Below are 17,708 nucleotides of genomic sequence, written 5' to 3'. Positions count from 1 at the left end.
TGTTGGCAAGTGTAGCCGATTGTGGGAGGAGTCGGAAATGGGGCTGCAGAGGAAGACTGGTGCAGGGATTTAAACCCAAACTCGGCAGCCATTGAGGAGAGAACCACTCAGTCTTTAGCAGCAGAGTGGGGACTCCTGCAGTCCTATGAGAATCACCATGCAGCTTTAGCAGAGAACCGCCACTCAGCTTTGGCAGAGTGAAGACCCCCCTCCTTGCGGCCATTGGAGAGAGAACCATGCAACTTTGCCAGAGTGGGGACCCCCGCAGCTTTAGAAGGGGGAACCACCACCTGGCTTTAGCAGAGATCCCGGCAACACAGCTGATGGTGCCGGGAACCGAGGGAGGCCTACCAGCCGAACACGAATTACTGGGAAGAACCGGAGGCTTCCTGAGCCACGGACTTCTATTTGTTTTCCTGTGATACGGTACCCCAGACTGGGCAAAGCAGGGAAGGAAGGACTGTGTGTGTTTGTGGGTGTTTTAAGGGACTTTGGGATTTTGATGAAGACATTAGGTCACTACTTTAAGCCTGTATAGCATTAAAGAAACATTTCCTTTCCTTTTCATGAATTTCTGGCTTTGAGAGATGTCTTTCCTATAGGCAGTGGACATAACGAGCATGGTGGGGGGTTCCTTTTGGTAAATAGTACATTGCCCTAGGTCCCCCTCTTGTTGTTCGGTAACAATTCCACTGAGCCACACCAGGCAGGGCTTATTGCTTTAATTTTATATATACTTTTTGGAATTTTAGTTAATGCCCATCTCTCCATGAAAGTTGGAACTCTGTATGTTTCTTCTGATCATTATTTAACCAACAACTTGCATGAAGCCAGGATACAATGGATGCTAACATTTTTGAAATGAGAGAATAAATCAGTCAAGCAATCATATCTTCACCCCTTCTCTATGATAGATGATTAATTTACTGAGAAAATTTTAACCAGAAGTAGTGATAAAGGAAAAGAGCATTTATTGAACTCAACTATTTTATAAGGACTAGGCTAACTGCTTTGCTATTCTTAATTTAACATAAGCAATTACGCAGTGAAGTAGGTATTTTGATTCCTTTTTACAGATAGAGAATCTCAGACTTACCTGGGCTTAGCAACTTGCTCAAGGATACATGCCTGGTCAGAGAAAGCAACACAGTTACCCTAAAGTTTGATGGGTTTTGTATCTTCTTAGGATTTTTATTTAAAAAAACCTGGAGACATGTTTATAACTGCATTAAATGAGCATTTGTATAATTTGAATTTAGGACGATTCTATTTTAAAGCACTAAAAATACTTTTGAATGCTGGCCCTAGAAATTGTGGAACTGAAGAAAGTATTCCAACTGAGTTAACTTTTTAAGTTTGAAAATTTAATGAGCTTATTGTCTAAAATATAAATTAAAGTGCTCATACTTAGAATTATTAGTAAAGAGTTAAGCAGGATTTCAGAAGTTATAGCATGATTTCAAGAACTAAAATTTATTTTAGTTCCAGAATACTCAACTTACTACCTTGGGACCATTAATGTGTTCATGACTTTACCCTCCAAGAACCTGACTCCAATTCCAAAGATTCTTAATTAGGTAATTATTTTCTACAAGCCCAAATTGTCTTCTGTGGTATGTGCCTTGGTTCAATGCCCTTCACACGTGCACCCATTTGCAGGGATCAGCATTTCCTTTCACCAGATTGCCTTTGCTGATAGGAATGCTGATGGGACTGCTAGCAGTGAAGTAGACAGCATGCATTTGACCCCCGCCTGACCCCGAGACCTAAGTCTGGTACTGGTTTCTTTCTGTCAAGATAAGGGAGCCAAAGTCAGTGACAACTGACAAAAGGACACGCGCTTGGTCCTTTCACACTATTCTTTCTAACATATTAAACAAGAAATCTTCATTATTTAATATCATGTACCCAGCCCTCTAGGTACTATGAGTGAAGTCAATAAAGCTTAAAAATATGATCAGTCCGTATCTTTGAGATTTGTAATCAAACTGGGGAAGACAGAACTAATTTACATGAAATGGTTAAAAAAATAAGTGAGAACTGTCATATGGATGAAAATGGGCTGAATTATATCCCCCCAAATTCATACATTGAAATCCTAATATCAGAATGTGAATGTATTTGGAGATAGTGTCTTTAAAGAGGTAATCAAGTTAAAATTAAGTCTTTATAGTAGACCCTATTCCAATATGACTGGTGTCCTTTAAGGAGAGATTAGGACACACAGAGGGGGAAGAACATGTCAAGACACAGGGGGAAGAAGGCAAATGTATACGCCAGGGAGAGAGGCCTCAGAAAAAACCAACCCAGCTGACACCTTAATCTCAGACTTTCAGCTTCTAGATCAACAAGGAAATGCATTTGCTTGTTTCTTTGTTTAAGCCACCAGTCCGTGGTACTTTGCTACGGCCGCCCCAGCAAACACACACGGACTCTACTGAAGGATGATTTTCGGGCAGAGATAAACCAGCATGCGTTGAAGTACTTGAGGGAGGTTTTGTGTGGGATACGGGCTCCTAGGCGAACACAGACAAAGCCAGTGAAACAGAGGCAGAGTGTTGCGGGAGAGCAGGCGCCCAGTGAGGAAAAGGCCAGTGACCGGCAGAGAAAACGGCTCAGTCTGAGGCAGCAGGTCTCTCTCTTAACCCGCTGAACCCTGGCAATTTGTTTATGTTAAATGTTCATATATTTCTATTCATACATTTACCCATTTATATTTCATAGTAAATTTTAATTTATATTAAATGTAATGTGTTGTTACTAAAAGGACTACACTGACATTGACATGAACATATACTATTTACCATAGACATTTAAATCTGGAAATCCAGAGCCAAAGCAAAACACCACTGAGGCATTATAATTTCAACTATATTTTACATGTTATTTGATATACACACAGGAGCTATACATAAAAATGAGAAACAAGGTGTAAGCAATATGTGAAATAAATTAGGTTTCAGTCTATTGGTATTTCCCTCTCAACCAGATTGTAACTATTTCTTATAAAAAACTTTAAAAATATTTCTGGATGAAGCTTATACATCTATACATGATCATATGCCACTGCAATATTTAAGTAGATCACTTTATACCTATACATATGAAAATTAAATACTCAAAATACTATATTTTCTATTTTTGACTCCCTTTTAGAAACAAATGACAAACAGTTCCTCAGCATTGCCCGCATCTGTTTCCATTTGGGACGTTTAGGAAATGTTTAAAAGCTGCACTTAGGTGGATAATTTCCAATCTGGGAAATAGTAAGCCATCTCAGAAACATCACCTGTTCATCTACATAACAAGCAGGTGTGAATAAATACTTCAGCAACATTCCTACAGTCTTCTCCTTACTCTCACAGACAATCCCTACTCCATCGTCTTGTGCGGTTCGTCCTTTTCCCTTAAGAAAAAGAGGAATGTTTGTGTGCTGATGTCATTCTTACCAGTATCAGGTCGAAGGCCATTCTTTACTGTCAGCATTGAATTTTTATCTTTTGTTTTTTGTGTTTATAAGCCATTTGTTCTACATCAGACAGGTGCATTTTCTTTCAGCATTAAGGAAACCAAAAGTACTTACCTAAAAAAAAACATACACAAAAAGAGAAGGATTACAGTGAATTCATGGGCATGCTTGATCACTTAACAAAGCACTGATATGGGCATAAAAAACATTTCAAGCATCTAATGGCACTGAACTACCACACAATGAAAGCATGAGACACAGCTAAGGAATGTCCATATAAAATGTGCACTATTCTGAAAGTTAAAAGAGCAAAGGGGCATTCCTTCTTAATTTTAATAGGTAAAGCAAAGTTTTATTTTCTTTTCAATTTCTAAACATGGTAGTGGAATGTGTTGTTTAGTATTACATTGTCACAGACTCTAACCTGGGGAGTCAAGAATTTCTCATCTTCCTTTGTAGTTCAGCAGATTTTGGTCAGAGCCTAGAATAATGCTTTCATCCCTGTAAGCCAGGAGGCCTTACTTTTAGACCTTGCATCTTCTCTAACTCAGAGCTTCAGCTGTGTCTCCCAGCAGCATCAGGAAGAGAGGACAGAGACGTGCCAGACACTGGCTGGTTATGAGAGAAACAGAAGCTTTGCTGACTGATATTGTCATGGCGATGCAACCAGGGGCTTCCTTTAGTCTGAGACATTGTGATGTTGGTAGAAAGGTACACTTTGTGAGATTTTGGGCATGATCAACACAGATGACATCCTAGCTAACACACAGAATCGGATGCAACATCCAGCAAAGAATAGTACGTTTCACATAGAGTGTTATTTAGGAAAAGCTATATATTTTTTAAGTCCTCACCTGAGGATTGTATATGTTTTTATTAATTAGAGAGAGAGAGAGAGGGAGAAAGAGAGACACTGATTGGTTGCCTTCCATATGCATCCCAACCAGGGATCAAACCAGCAACCTAGGTATGTGCCGTGGCCTGGAACTGAACTTGCAACCTTTGGAGATGGTGCTCTAATCAAATAAACCACCTGGCCAGGGTGGACAAGCTACATTTAAATCATAAAGGGTGTTTGTGGTTTCCATCAGTGTGTCAGCTTTCGCATAGGTATGATGTCTCTGACAGTGTGTAATGCTCACAGAAAGCCCTCCACCCAGGGAAAGCAGGAAATGAACTTGGCATAGCTTTAGTGACAGTTCTGGAAGAGGTGGTAGAAGGCACAGAGCATATCAGGTGAAGAAATGTGTTCACGCTGCCAGTTACCAAAAGTCAAAGAACAGTTCCTTTACAAGAAATGATATTCCCATTCCTTCCTTGACAGGCAAGAGCCGAAGAACAGAAAGCATCCCAAGAGAAAATGGGACTTTTGAGAGAGGAGGAGAGCTCCCACCTTTGAGCAGGAGAGAACATTGTCCACAGGGTGGGAGCAGCACAGCCAAAGCTAGCACCACTTCGGGTGCCGTCTGGTCAACCGATGCCAAAGGCAGAGTCACAGAAAGGCATCACTTCTGAAGCCTGCAGTGTGTCTTAATTGCCCAGCTGCTTGCTAAAAGCCTGACATTCCCAGGATCCACCTGGACTTATGAATCAGTGTTTCTGAAGGTGAGATTTTGGAATTTCTATTTTAAACAAAAACCTCAGGTGAATCTGATATCCCACCAGGTGCCATGCTGGGAACCGCCCTGACTGGTATCAGAAGCTGAAACCTCCGCCTAGGCTAAGGCTAAGAGAACGCCCCTGGAACCGTAAGCCAGCAAGGAGACAAAAGCTTATCTTCCTGGCAGGAATGCTGCTTCTGCTGCTTTATTCATAACTGAACCCCAAAAAGCTTGGTCAGTTAGCCAAAGATGGGTAAGATTCCCCACGGGGGAACGACCCTAAGACAGGCACGATCACTTTTGGGAGGCCCCCCCCAAAAGAAGGACTTGGGGGGCTGCAGCAAAAGGGGGTGATGGACCCTCGCTCCTCGGCTTTGACATAGCCTGAGTTCTCAGCATCTGGAAGAAAACCTCCTTGTCTCTTGGTTGCCTTAGTTCCCTTGCTCCACCTAAGCCTGAAACAATGACAGGGTGGTGCAGCTCTGTACTGAGAAGTGCGGATTCCCTGGGGTGATCAGGCCTAAGAAAGAACATGTAAATTACTGTGAAACCTTCTTTGTTTAGAATGCTCAGTTGAATGAGAAGGGTCTTAGGAGGAAGTTAGTTTGTTCCTCAGTCTTACAGCTCTTTGACCTCCAATTCAATAGACCGGCAGAGTTCTTTGTTTTCTATGGTTCCTTACTTCCCCCTAATGAGTACTGTACTTTACCTGAATTATTATGCAGAATGAGCCCAATAAAAGCAGGTATGGACTGTAAATCGGCGCGCTCCCCACTAGGGGGGGGGGTGGCCATTTCGTCCCTACTTCCCCACAGAAACTAGTTTGTCTCTGTGCATGTGTTGTTTTTTCTCGCGTATTTATCATCGAGCCATCCACAGTGTTCCGTGGTCACTGCTGGCTGGTGACCCACGCGCAACAGTGCAGGCTACTTATCCTATAGTTTTAGGAACCACATACTAGAAGGTGTGGATTCTCTCTTTGTAAGTGTGGCTTGTCAAAGATCATTCTAGGAGGTGACTGAGCTACACCATCATGTTTGGATGTAACAAAACGTCATGATTTATTTAATAGAATATCAAAGATGGGGAATCTATCTCTCTCTTATTTTTCATCACCAACAAACTTGGTTAAAAAACCCTAGCACAGGCCTCGCTGGTGTGGCTCAGTTGGTTGGAGTGTCACCCTATAGACCAAGAGATCGCAGGTTTGATTCCTAGTCAGGGTGCATACCAGGGTTGTGAGTTCAATCTGGGTCTGGGTGTATATGAGAGGCAACCAATTGATATTTCTCTCTCACATTGATCTCTCTCTCTCTCTCCCCCTCTCTCTCTGTCTCAGGCAATGGAAACATGTCCCCAGGTGAGGAAAAACAAAACAAAAACAAACCTAGCATAACATGTATTATTTTAATCGGCCTGTGATGCTTTCCATTCTTACAATACACTGAATCTTGCTAGTGAGATGCATTCCACATGCCCACTCACAGAGGGCACTGTTTTCTTGTCTGTTCAGTCTGTTACAGGCAGCTAGTAACAATAACATACAAGGAAACAAACAAACAACCCCCCAATTTCATCAGTAAATTAATCCAAGGAATAGTTTCCAATATTACAAAGATTACAGAAAATCTCTTTAGTGCAAACTCCCCTGAATCTGAGGAACCTTTAATTTAGCATCACTTACTTACCTAGCATCTCTTGACCTATGTGTGATACCTTTGTTTTGACTACTTAGCTAGTCCTTGAGTTATATTTATTGGACTAATGCAAATGAGAATTTGATGTTTTTTCAGAAAATGTTTTGATTACATTCTAATATTTCTTTGCTTTAGATATTTAGAAGTCTTGATTTTACTTCTCAGATGCTGTGGTCATTTAAAAGGATGAAACAGTGCTTCCCAAGAGTATATAAAAGTTCATATTACATACAAAGAGATGCTTTTACCAGATTAAGGTGTTCCACTGCTAAGTGAAATATTACTTAAAAAACTACACTTAATACTGTAAACTAACCTTGATATGAATATTACTACTCATCAGAGGCTAAACGAAAATGGCTTTATGTTTTATATTTGTAGGTGAACCTGTACTGCCATTTAAAAGATCTTGCACATATTTATCTTGGCATGTGAGCATTTATTTTGTGTTGTTTAAACAAATGAAAGGACAATGATGATTAAATAAAAGAAACTAATAGGGTTGGCCAGCAGCTTAAAGGGCTTGGGGGTGGAGTGGGGAAGGAGGCCCTTAGAACAATTTAAAAACATCTCCTATACTAGCGAACATAAAAATGGAGTAAAGATAAAATATTAACTGACACAGGGCACACAGCAGCACAAATAGCTTTAAAAGCTTCTGTGAATCCTAAGGATCATCATAAGACTCACATCCCTCCACACTTCTTCAAATCATGTTATTCATTTCCTGTTCCCTTTGCGACTGCACAAGCGACGACGGCTACAAAATGCATCATGCATAGGAAGATGGTTAAAAAGGCCTGAAGAATATAAAGTGACAAGCCATTCGGCTCTTAACTCTGGCTTTTCTCAAGGAGCACAGAGTGTGGTCTCTTGTTCTTTCCTTTCGAGGTGGTAGTGCAGTGATGATAGCCCCAAACCTATCGGCACGCAGCCGAGCTTCCAGAGGCAGTGACTCTCTGTTCAAGGTCATTTGTTTACTGTACAGATTCCACTTTTGTATTTATTTAAAAAAAGGTTAAAAAATGAAATGGTTTAAAAATATATACAATAACCACTAATATGACATTAATATCCCTGCCACATAAAGTCAGGTAAGCAGGGAGAAGAACAAAACACAGAAAAAGAGAAGAAAAAGTTTGTTTTCTTCAAAAAGACAAATCACATATTCCTTCAATTCTGCATACTGCCTTTGAAAAGACAACAGTTTATTAAAAGGCTCAGGTTAAGCAGACTTTGTTCGAGTGTAAGCAGTTGAATGACAAAGAGTATAAGTAGACACAGATCTAGAGTAAATATGCCTTTTTACTGAAGTGCCCACTGCGAATTTTATTGTTCAAAATCACACCAAGTACACAGAAGACTGGAAGCTGAGTTTGGACAGTGTTCTTCATGTGCAAAGGCTGGTTTTATGTTGAAAACAAAAAGGAAGAGCCAACTGGCTGGAAGAGAGCCACGCCACAGTCAGCTCAGCTCCTAAACCAAGGTGGGTTTCTTTGTTTTTCCACAGTGTAAATCATTTCCCCAAAGGCAACAGCCCATTTCACTTGCTGACCTTGCTCTTGAATAGTTTGCCTGAGGAGGCTTTCTCATTAGCTTTCAAAGACATCCTATCTGTGCCATTCATCTCCTGCGAAAGCATGGATATAACCTTTCCATCACCTTGACTTTTAATTTCCCCTTCAAAATGGGAATTTTATTAATTGCTCTGACAGGTCATAGAAGTCTCTCAACACAATTCACAAAAATTATCTTCCAATATTCTTTAAAATTAGGATTGTAAACCTGTTCCATATTATAATACTAATGTCTATAATTACTAGTCTATAATACTAATATTATAAACTAATGTTTATAATACCTAAGGCCTATGCTGAAGACAGCTAGCTAACCACACCAGGCCTAATAAAAGGGCTAGTATTTCACAAATTAATTAAAAAGTTACCATAGAGTGAGTACTACTTGTTAACAGATTTTTGAAAAATAAAAATTCTGACAAGAAATGCTCTCTGCATACATGGAATGCTCTCTGCATAAATAAGGACTAAGAGCAGATTATAGGAGGATTACTGTCCTACTTACTCACAGCCCCTTCTTTAGTCCCACCAGGCACTATAAATAGGAATAAATTTAGTCTAGTAATAAGCATAGGTTTTCTTGCTAGAGAATGCCAAGTTCATGGCCCTTAATGTAGTTACATCCAGTTCAAATCACTCCGTTTTCTCATGAAAAAGAAAGAAATATAGAAGAAAAAAATAATGACCTAGAATAAAGCCTAAAATATATATACAGTATAAATTAGTTCAAAGTACAATATTAGCCCAAAATTCATCTAAAAACAATCTAAAGAGAAAAACTTTAGTTTTTTTTTTAAGTAAAGAAAAAATTCTGTGTAAAGCCTGATTATTCCTTACAGTGATAAAGAATGAAGCCCTGGCTGGCATAGCTCAGTGGATTGAGTGCGGGCTGCGAACCAGTGTTGCAGGTTCGATTCCCAGTAAGGGCACGTGCCTGGGTTGCAGGCCACAGCCCCCAGCAATTACACATTGATGTTTCTCTCTCTCTCTCTCTTTCTCTCTCCCTTCCCTCTCTAAAAATAAATAAATAAAATCTTAAAAAAATAAAAATAAAGAATGAACCCCAGTAAGAGAAGTCTGTGAAACAACAACAGGTTTACATAACTTTGAAGTATTCCTTATAGGCAATTGGATATAGCCCCTAATCTCAACTATAAACAGACCCTATGCTAAACATGTTATTTTCCAGTAATGTGGCATTTATTGTTTTAAAAAATTCATCATTGCACTATTTTCTCACAGTTTGGAAGTGTTGCATGGGTCACCGGCCAGCAGTGATCACGGAAAGTTGCGGATGGCTCGACAAAAACACACGAGAAAAAACATGCACAGAGACAGACCAGTTTCTGTGGGGAAGTAGGGACGGAATGGCCACCCCCCCTAGTGGGGAGCGCCCCGATTTACCATCCATACCTGCTTTTATTGGGCTCATTTTGCATAATAATTCAGGTAAAGTACAGTACTCATTAAGCTGTAAGACTTTGAGGAACAAACTAACTTCCTCCTTGGACCCTTCTCAGTCAACTGAGAGCATTCTAAACAAAGAAGGTTTCACAGAAATTTACATGTTCTTTCTTAGGCCTGATCACCCCAGGGAATCCGCCCTTTTCAGCACAGAGCTGCACCACCCTGTCATTGTTTCAGGCTTAGGTGGAGCAAGGGAACTAAGGCAACCAAGAGATAAGGCGATTTTCTCCCAGACGCTGAGAACTCAGGCTATGTCAAAGCCGAGGAGCGAGGGTCCATCACCCCCTTTTGCTGCAGCCCCTCAAGTCCTTCTTTTGGGGGGCCTCCCAAAGTGATCGTGCCTGTCTTAGGTTGTTCCCCCCTTGGGGAATCTTACCTGTCTTTGGCTAACTGACCAAGCTTTGGGGTTCAGTTATGAATGAAGCAGCAGAAGCAGCATCATTCTTCCTGCCAGGGACATAAGCTTTTGTCTCCTTGCTGGCTTACGGTTCCAAGGGTGTTCCCTTAGCCTTAGCCTAGGCGGGGGTTTCAGCTTCTGATACCAGTCAGGGCGGTTCCCAACATGGAAGTATTTCCTTATAACCTGTACATTTTAGTAGTACAGTAGTACAGTAGTTCAGTAGTACATTTCATGGCTCCCCTGTTTCATTATTTGTGGGAGTGCACTTTGAATTATTTTCTGTATCTGCTCCATCTCTTGTTTGCTCTTTAGCTCTTTAGCATAGGATATTCTCAAGACTGTTCTAGACCTTTTGTTTTCATATATGAACTACCTCGGTGGGACAAGTTACTTGCATTACACTAATGTCTCCCAAATACACCATTTAGGCCCCAATTTCTAATCAAAGATTTGCTCCTTAATTTTTAGTGATTATAAGAGAGACATCACATAGTTCATAATTTTACTCAGCAATAACATGGAATTTACTTGGGGACTTTTGAATGCTGGTACATACATGAATAATTACACCTAAAGCTTGTAATTAATTGTATTATTTAGAATACTGTAGTCAATGTCAGACCACTAATCTATCAATGACGTGTTTCTTTCCTAGCAAAATAATCAAGATGTCAAAATTTCTATTTTGCAAGAATTTCTTGCTTGTTGCAGCTACCTTCTCAGAATACTACTGCTTCAACAAAACAGCTCTATAGCAGGACTTGACTTTTCAATGTCCAAATTTCCAGACATTATTACTCCTGACAGTGGGTCAGCATTTACTTCATGTGTGTTTAAGAAATCTGTGGAGCCAGAGCTCATCTAATCTGTCCCCATCACTCTTCATCACCCCCAAGCCAATGGTCAGACGGAGGGAAAGGTGCAGACTATTTGGGATGCCCTAAAGTGAACTGTTAGAGGGAAGTGACCAAGGAGATTATCCAAGTCTCTTATCACCTCCACATGTCACTCCAAGGGGGACAGCAGGAGTCAGTTCTGCTGAATAAAAAATGGAGCAACACTGCAATTATTCCTTGGACAGTTCCCACATAAAACTTAGCTTAAAATGTATAGACAAACCAGAATATATTCTGGATATTGTATTCACTCTTAATTCAGTTTTTCCATACAAGTTGATCTGGACAAGAATTTTAAGTAAAGAGGGGTATGTTTCTATATAATTTAAATCAGAGTACATGTGTTAGTACAGGTATAGATGACTTAGGGTGACATGATACTAATCAGAGTGATTCAGAGTTATGTTCAGTTTTCTAAAATTCCTGCTTGTATTTTATTTCTTTTGAGTTCATTATACGCCATTGCATACTCATTTGTTTTAAATTCAGGTATATTATAGAATGAGTTAACATGGTTTAAGCCTTTTTTTCTTGCTTAACTGCAACCAAACCTCCAAGATGTTAGAAGAAATTGGAGGGGTAGTCTAGGAAAGAGTGAAGTCATGATTAATGTGTCTACCAAATACCTCCAGGCCTCCTCTTTCTGGGCACATCCTCTGCCCCTTTGATGTCAGGCATGGACATGTGATCTGCTCTGACCAATGGGTTTGAGCAAAAGTAATGTGTCCCTTCTGGCTGAAGGCTTTAGGATTCTGTGCCTGAGTAACTGTATTCTATTTCTCTGTTGAGGTAACTGTGGAAGCTTGTGTTGAAATGGCGCATTAGTGACTCTGAGTCCCACATTGGCTACGACGAGCAGAACCTCCTTGCCAATCTATCCTGAATACACCGAAAGGGTGGGAAATAAACTACGTTTACTGTATTAAGCTATTAAGATTTTTATATGACTGCAGAATTACCTAGCTCATCCTGACTTGAACAATGTGCAACCAAAATAATAAAATATTAATAACTGAAGCCATGGAGAGTTTTATGCAAAAATGATTTATTATGCCAAGTATTTAAGTTCAAAAGTAAAAAGCAACCAAAGATTGATTTAATTACTATCTTCAAGTATAGAAACAGGGCTGTATTTTCTTTTTCTTCCTACTAGAAACGTGCTAACAATTTTTAAGATAAAAAGTTCTTCTGTTTTATGAAAAGAAACTAACCTGAAGCAAGGTAAGTTGGGTTTGGAAATACAAGAAAATTTTTAAAAAATCTTTGTTATAAAGGAGGAACATGAGACAGAGGTAGGGTACACAATGAAGGCTGTGTGGTCTCCTTTCCTAGACACCGAGAATAAGGGGCATACCTCCAACAGTCTGGAAACTCCCAGACTGTTTCCTTAGTGAACTTGAGAATTTTAGAATTTAGAATAAAAACTTGAGAATAAGGCTCAAAGATCCGCAAAGAGATTCATAATTTAGCTTAAAGGGGTCTGTGACCTGATTAAGTCGCTAAATTGTGCCTGCATCCACACATCTTTCAGCATATAAAGCATGTGGCTTTGATGAGAATCTCAAAGGGCACTCCATCCAAAAGAAAGCTAAGAACCATCCATGGCTAGACACTCTCTCTATATAAAGTAGAAAATTATAACACATAATCTTAAATTTGATTCTACAACTCTCTTAAGGAATGGCAAATCTGTAACTTTACTTTTACCAAAAGATCAGTGTGGGCATGGCAAGAATTTTTACTTTAGCCACCTTAAACTGAAAATTAGCTTTGCAAAGCAGGAACACTGACCTTGAACTCGAACAAGGAAGTTAGTTAGGGTTGACTTCAAAGGGTTTGGAGAAAACGTTTTAGAGGGCATTAGGATTCTATTTTCTAACCCATCCCTAAGGTCTGCTTGTGTCTCCTTCTGAAAACGTGAACAAAGAAAAGGTTCGTTTAGCTTTCTACACCTTTTTTTGGACTGTCAGAATCAAAGATGTCCATACTCGGTTATGGTGGGGGTGGGCTTGCTGACTGCTGTATGTCCCCAAGCGTCTTGGTTGTTCCCACTGGCCATCCAAGTCCCAAAGGAAATTGTTATACAAGGCAGGGGATTCTTTTAAAAATACTCTTCTCTCCTTCCTCGACACTTGATTGTTTCCATTTTATTATTAAAACCATACAAAATAAAGTTATAAAATAAACATGTAAAGAATCAAAACTAGATGTTTTAAAAAACTTCTCCAAGTACAAAAAAGACACAGGGCAAAGCTACTGAAGCAGGATTGTGTACAGCACAGTGTAGAGAGAATGAATGAGAAGCAGGGCCTTCTTCCCATTAATCTGTCTTCCTTTCTTTCCCTCCACTTAATGGAGAAAAAAAATAAAATGAAAACTTAACTGAGTTCTGCTTCTGGCTATGATGAGTAGCTTAGAAAAATGCAACACTCCAACCCAAAATTCATAAAGGTGAAATTTAAAAAAAAATCCCAATCTAGTGTGCCAGAAGCCAGTATACTGGTTACCTTGGCAGTGGGCGGGGGAGAGGTGATTGGAGTAAGGCACCAGGGGTTTCTGAGGGACTTGATAATGTTCTACTTCTTCATGTGGATGATGGTTACTTAAATATGTTCATTTTGTGGACATTCATCAAGCTGTATACTTATAACTATGTACTCATATGTACATAGGATATACTTCAGTAACATTTATTTTTATTTACTTTTTAATTTTTACCTGAGAATATATTTATTGATTTTTTTTAAGGAGAGAGAGAGAGGGAGGGAGGGAGGGAGGGGGAGAGAGAGAGAGAGAGAGAGAGAGAGAGAGAGAGAGAGAGACATCTATGTGAGAGAGAAACATCAATCAGGTACCTCCCATATGTGCCCAGAATGGGGATCAAACCTGCAACCTAGGTATGTGTCTTGATTGCAAATTGAACACATATGGGATGACACTCCAACCAACTTAGCAACTTGGCCAGGGCAATAACATTTATCTTTAAAAACATGTTAACTGATTATAATAGGACTGCTGAGTGCCTAAAATATGTCATTTGCAAAATGTGAGCATATGTACATTTTCTCTGAGATCCTTACCCTTTGGACATTTTGCTGAATTTGTTCAAATTTACCTCTATTGGAATTATTCTCTTCTGGCACTGTTATATAAGTACTAGTCTGAGATGGGATCATCTTTGGCTAGCAAATTCACAAAGCAACACCATCTTGTATAAAGCATTGCCCATTTGGCATTGCATCTGCCTTGAATGTGGTTTTGGCTTATGGACTTTAGAAAACCACATTGCATGTAGTCAAATGTCCATCTTCCCCCACCCCCAAAACTCAGCTCAGCATCAAATGAACATCAGTTTTATGATGGGGGGAAAGAGAAGATTTTATATGGAATCTACATAGCCTGTAATTATAAAATAATAACCTGCACAACATTTTAAATAGACAAAACTTTGAAATATCGCTTGCAAACTATACTTTTTAATAGCATCACTACATGTAACAACAGATCCCTTTAGAAGGTAATTGAATTAAATCTCACAATAAGTTTCAACAATCCATAGACAAATATTCAGAGGTTATAGTAACAAAAAGAGAACAATGAGACCATAAGTCTGCAAATACAAACTAAGGAACACACAAATTATACCATTATCACATTCAAGAATTTGAATTTCTATTCACAGCTGACAAGGAATACTTTAAGGCAGCTGTAAGAACCACCTACAGAAGTTAAAGTGAAAATACTGGCCCTGGCTGGCGTAGCTCAGTGGATTGAGCATGGGCTGGGAACCAAAGTGTCCCTGGTTTGATTCCCAGCCAGGGTACATGCCTGGGTTGCAGGCCATAACCCTCAGCAACCGCATATTGATGTTTCTCTCTCTATCTCCCTCCCTTCCCTCTCTAAAAACAAATAAATAAAATTTAAAAAAAAGAAAATACTAATTCTGCTTTAGAGTTAAATAATTTGATAGTAATATTGAGACACACATTTTTATAACTTGCTTATTTCACTGACTGCACGGCAATGGCTACTAAACTGATGTCACTGCCCCCACCCTTAGTCAACAGCAGCAGCAAATCCAAGACACTGCACCCCCATGTATTTCATCCTGCACATTTCTGTGAGGCTTTAATACTAAAAAGAACATAATATCGCCAGTCAACAGACTACAGGGTAAGCCTCAGTTTTACACAAACTAGTTGCTTGTCTGGGGTGAAATTATTTAGTCATTTTTCACATTTCCTCTCCTGTAAAATATAACTTGAGTCACCTTTGAGTTTCTCTGAAAGTTCTAAGTTCCATGGTCCTATGACTCATCAACCCCTGTGTGACAACCAGTAATATCTACCATGACGCATGAGACCAAGCTAGTAACCCTGCCAGTTAAGCAACCATCATGGTAAGCTCAGCTCTGGTTTTGATCTTGAAAAAAAAATGAGAAGAAACTTGAGTCTCCTATGGAAGCCTACAACCTGAGGATAATGGAAATAAAAGCAAACAATGTTATGTAATATCTGACTGTGTTTTTATAATCACTACCACAATGCTTAGTTAATACAAAGTAGTTATTTTTTATTTGATTGATGGATAAATAAAAAGGAAAATGAGGAATGACTATACAGTGCATCCAATGATTTGTGCGACGTGCTAGTCATCTGGGCTTTATTATCACTGTATGTAATTGTTATTAGAGAGTATGAATGATTAAGACAGAGACATCTGGCTCTGCTTATATACCCACACTGCAAGGTTTTTTTAAAAAGATATACCCAGTATAAATATATCCTAACATTTACATTGGGACATAAATGTCTGGCTTAAAATTTGTTTAAATTTCTACCAATAAGGCTTTACAAAAAACATCTCTTTCCAAGAATGATGCCTGAAGCAAGATTTCTACCAAGCTTTGCAGGTGAATATTTTTAGATTTATTAGATTAGGTAGGTACTTGTATGGTATACACGTATATACAACCTTACTGCAGAATAGCTTTTCTAGAAGAAATGCCCTGAATGAAGACCAAGAAGAGAAATTTCTAATTGCTTTTATTTTTGCCTAAGATCAGAGCCAACAGTGTCAGAAAATGATTAATACTCAGACACTCTCACTATTGTCAAAATAGTGCACAAAGAGGCAGAAGCAGGATTGCCTTGGGCATTCCCAGCTCCCTGACGTCAATTCATATCAAATTCGGATAACTTGCTGTGCCAGCTGCTTGATTCTCCCAGGCTCCGAGAATCCAATTCTCTTTAAAATGAGGTTGCCATCTAAATACCATCAAAGCTACTTTGAAAAACTGGCTCAAGAGCTTAAGCTCTTTGGAATGCCTTTCACCACCCCACAGCAGCAAGGCTGCATAAAACGATCAACTCTTTCCTATTCTCTTTAATTATGATCATATCACAATGTAAAATATTTATTTCTGGACCCCATATTTTGATTTAGAGTAGGGACAGTCAGAGCCCTGTTAAAATTTACCTCACAGAGTTTCATGGATGCGATTTGGCTGAGGACACCGTAAGGCATGTGTCACTGCTGGGATCCTGAAAACGGTGTTGCCTAGGAAACCATCCTGTTTGATTTGTCTGCTCCCCCACCGCTCATCTCCCACCACCCCCTTCCCCAGCCTTTTCTCTAGGTCACTATCTAATGTCACTGTAGACTTTTCACGGCTGCTCTTCAGAAATAGAAAAGGCTTCCAAATATTTGAAATATCCCCTTAATTATTTCTCTACTAACAGTTGTAAACTTTTCATCTTAGTTACCATAGATGTTTTTCTCTGCCACCCTAAATTAGTTCTTTACAAATTAATGATGAATAGCTAACAAACATTGCTTACTATGTGTCCCCTACTCTATGCCTTATACATATATATTACTTCAGCTAAAATATCACAACACCTTAAAGACAGAGATATGATTATCCTCATTTTATTGGTGAAGAAATGTAGGCCCATAACTGTTAAGTGACTTGTTCAGTGGCACAGTTTGCAAGTAGTAGAGCTGAATTTAACCACATAGTGAGGTTAAAATGTCTATGTTCTTAGGCATCTGTATGTACTATCTCACCTTCTGAGCACAGAAAGCCCATGAAAGAAATAGTCTATAAACCTTTGAAGAATTAAACCCCCAATGCCTTTGCCACTTGCCTAAAAATACTCAGTTATTATTACATGTGGATTATAAACCAATACTTGACACCTTTGTGTTGTATTGGGGAATAAAAAGAAAATAATAAAATGTTTGCTCCCTCCATTGAGAACTTTATCATTTATTTTGCGAAAAAAGTATGCCTCCTTGTTTTAGTTTCCTATCCAAGAGCTAATTTGGGCATGTTTAGAAGGGGAAGTAAGATAATAGGGCTCTTAAATCCACCATTTAAAAATCTTAAGATTATCTTTTCAGTCCCCATAATCCAAATTAGAAGAAGAGAAACAAATAAAATCCTAGAATATATGGAGACAGGGAAGACAGGAACTTCTATATTAATAATAGAAAGGAAAGTGGAGTCTCAGAAGGGGTATAGAAATGATGTTCTTTGTGAACCAAAAAAGGCTTCAGAGGAAGGTATTTCCACCTGTTCTCCCGAAGGTGAGTATAG

At 39.2% G+C, this 17,708-nt stretch overlaps 1 protein-coding gene across 5 annotated transcripts in view; it reads right to left on the bottom strand.

The window, feature by feature from the left end:
* PDE4D (phosphodiesterase 4D) overlaps positions 1-17,708 on the bottom strand; it is a 1,296,708-nt gene that overhangs the window by 402,739 nt on the left and 876,261 nt on the right. The window lies entirely within an intron of this gene.

This window comes from Phyllostomus hastatus, unplaced genomic scaffold, assembly GCF_019186645.2.
Source record: "Phyllostomus hastatus isolate PE091 unplaced genomic scaffold, TTU_PhHast_1.1 phas_contig_58, whole genome shotgun sequence".
Lineage (NCBI taxonomy): Eukaryota > Metazoa > Chordata > Mammalia > Chiroptera > Phyllostomidae > Phyllostomus > Phyllostomus hastatus.
This window is presented reverse-complemented; position numbering and strand designations above follow the sequence as displayed.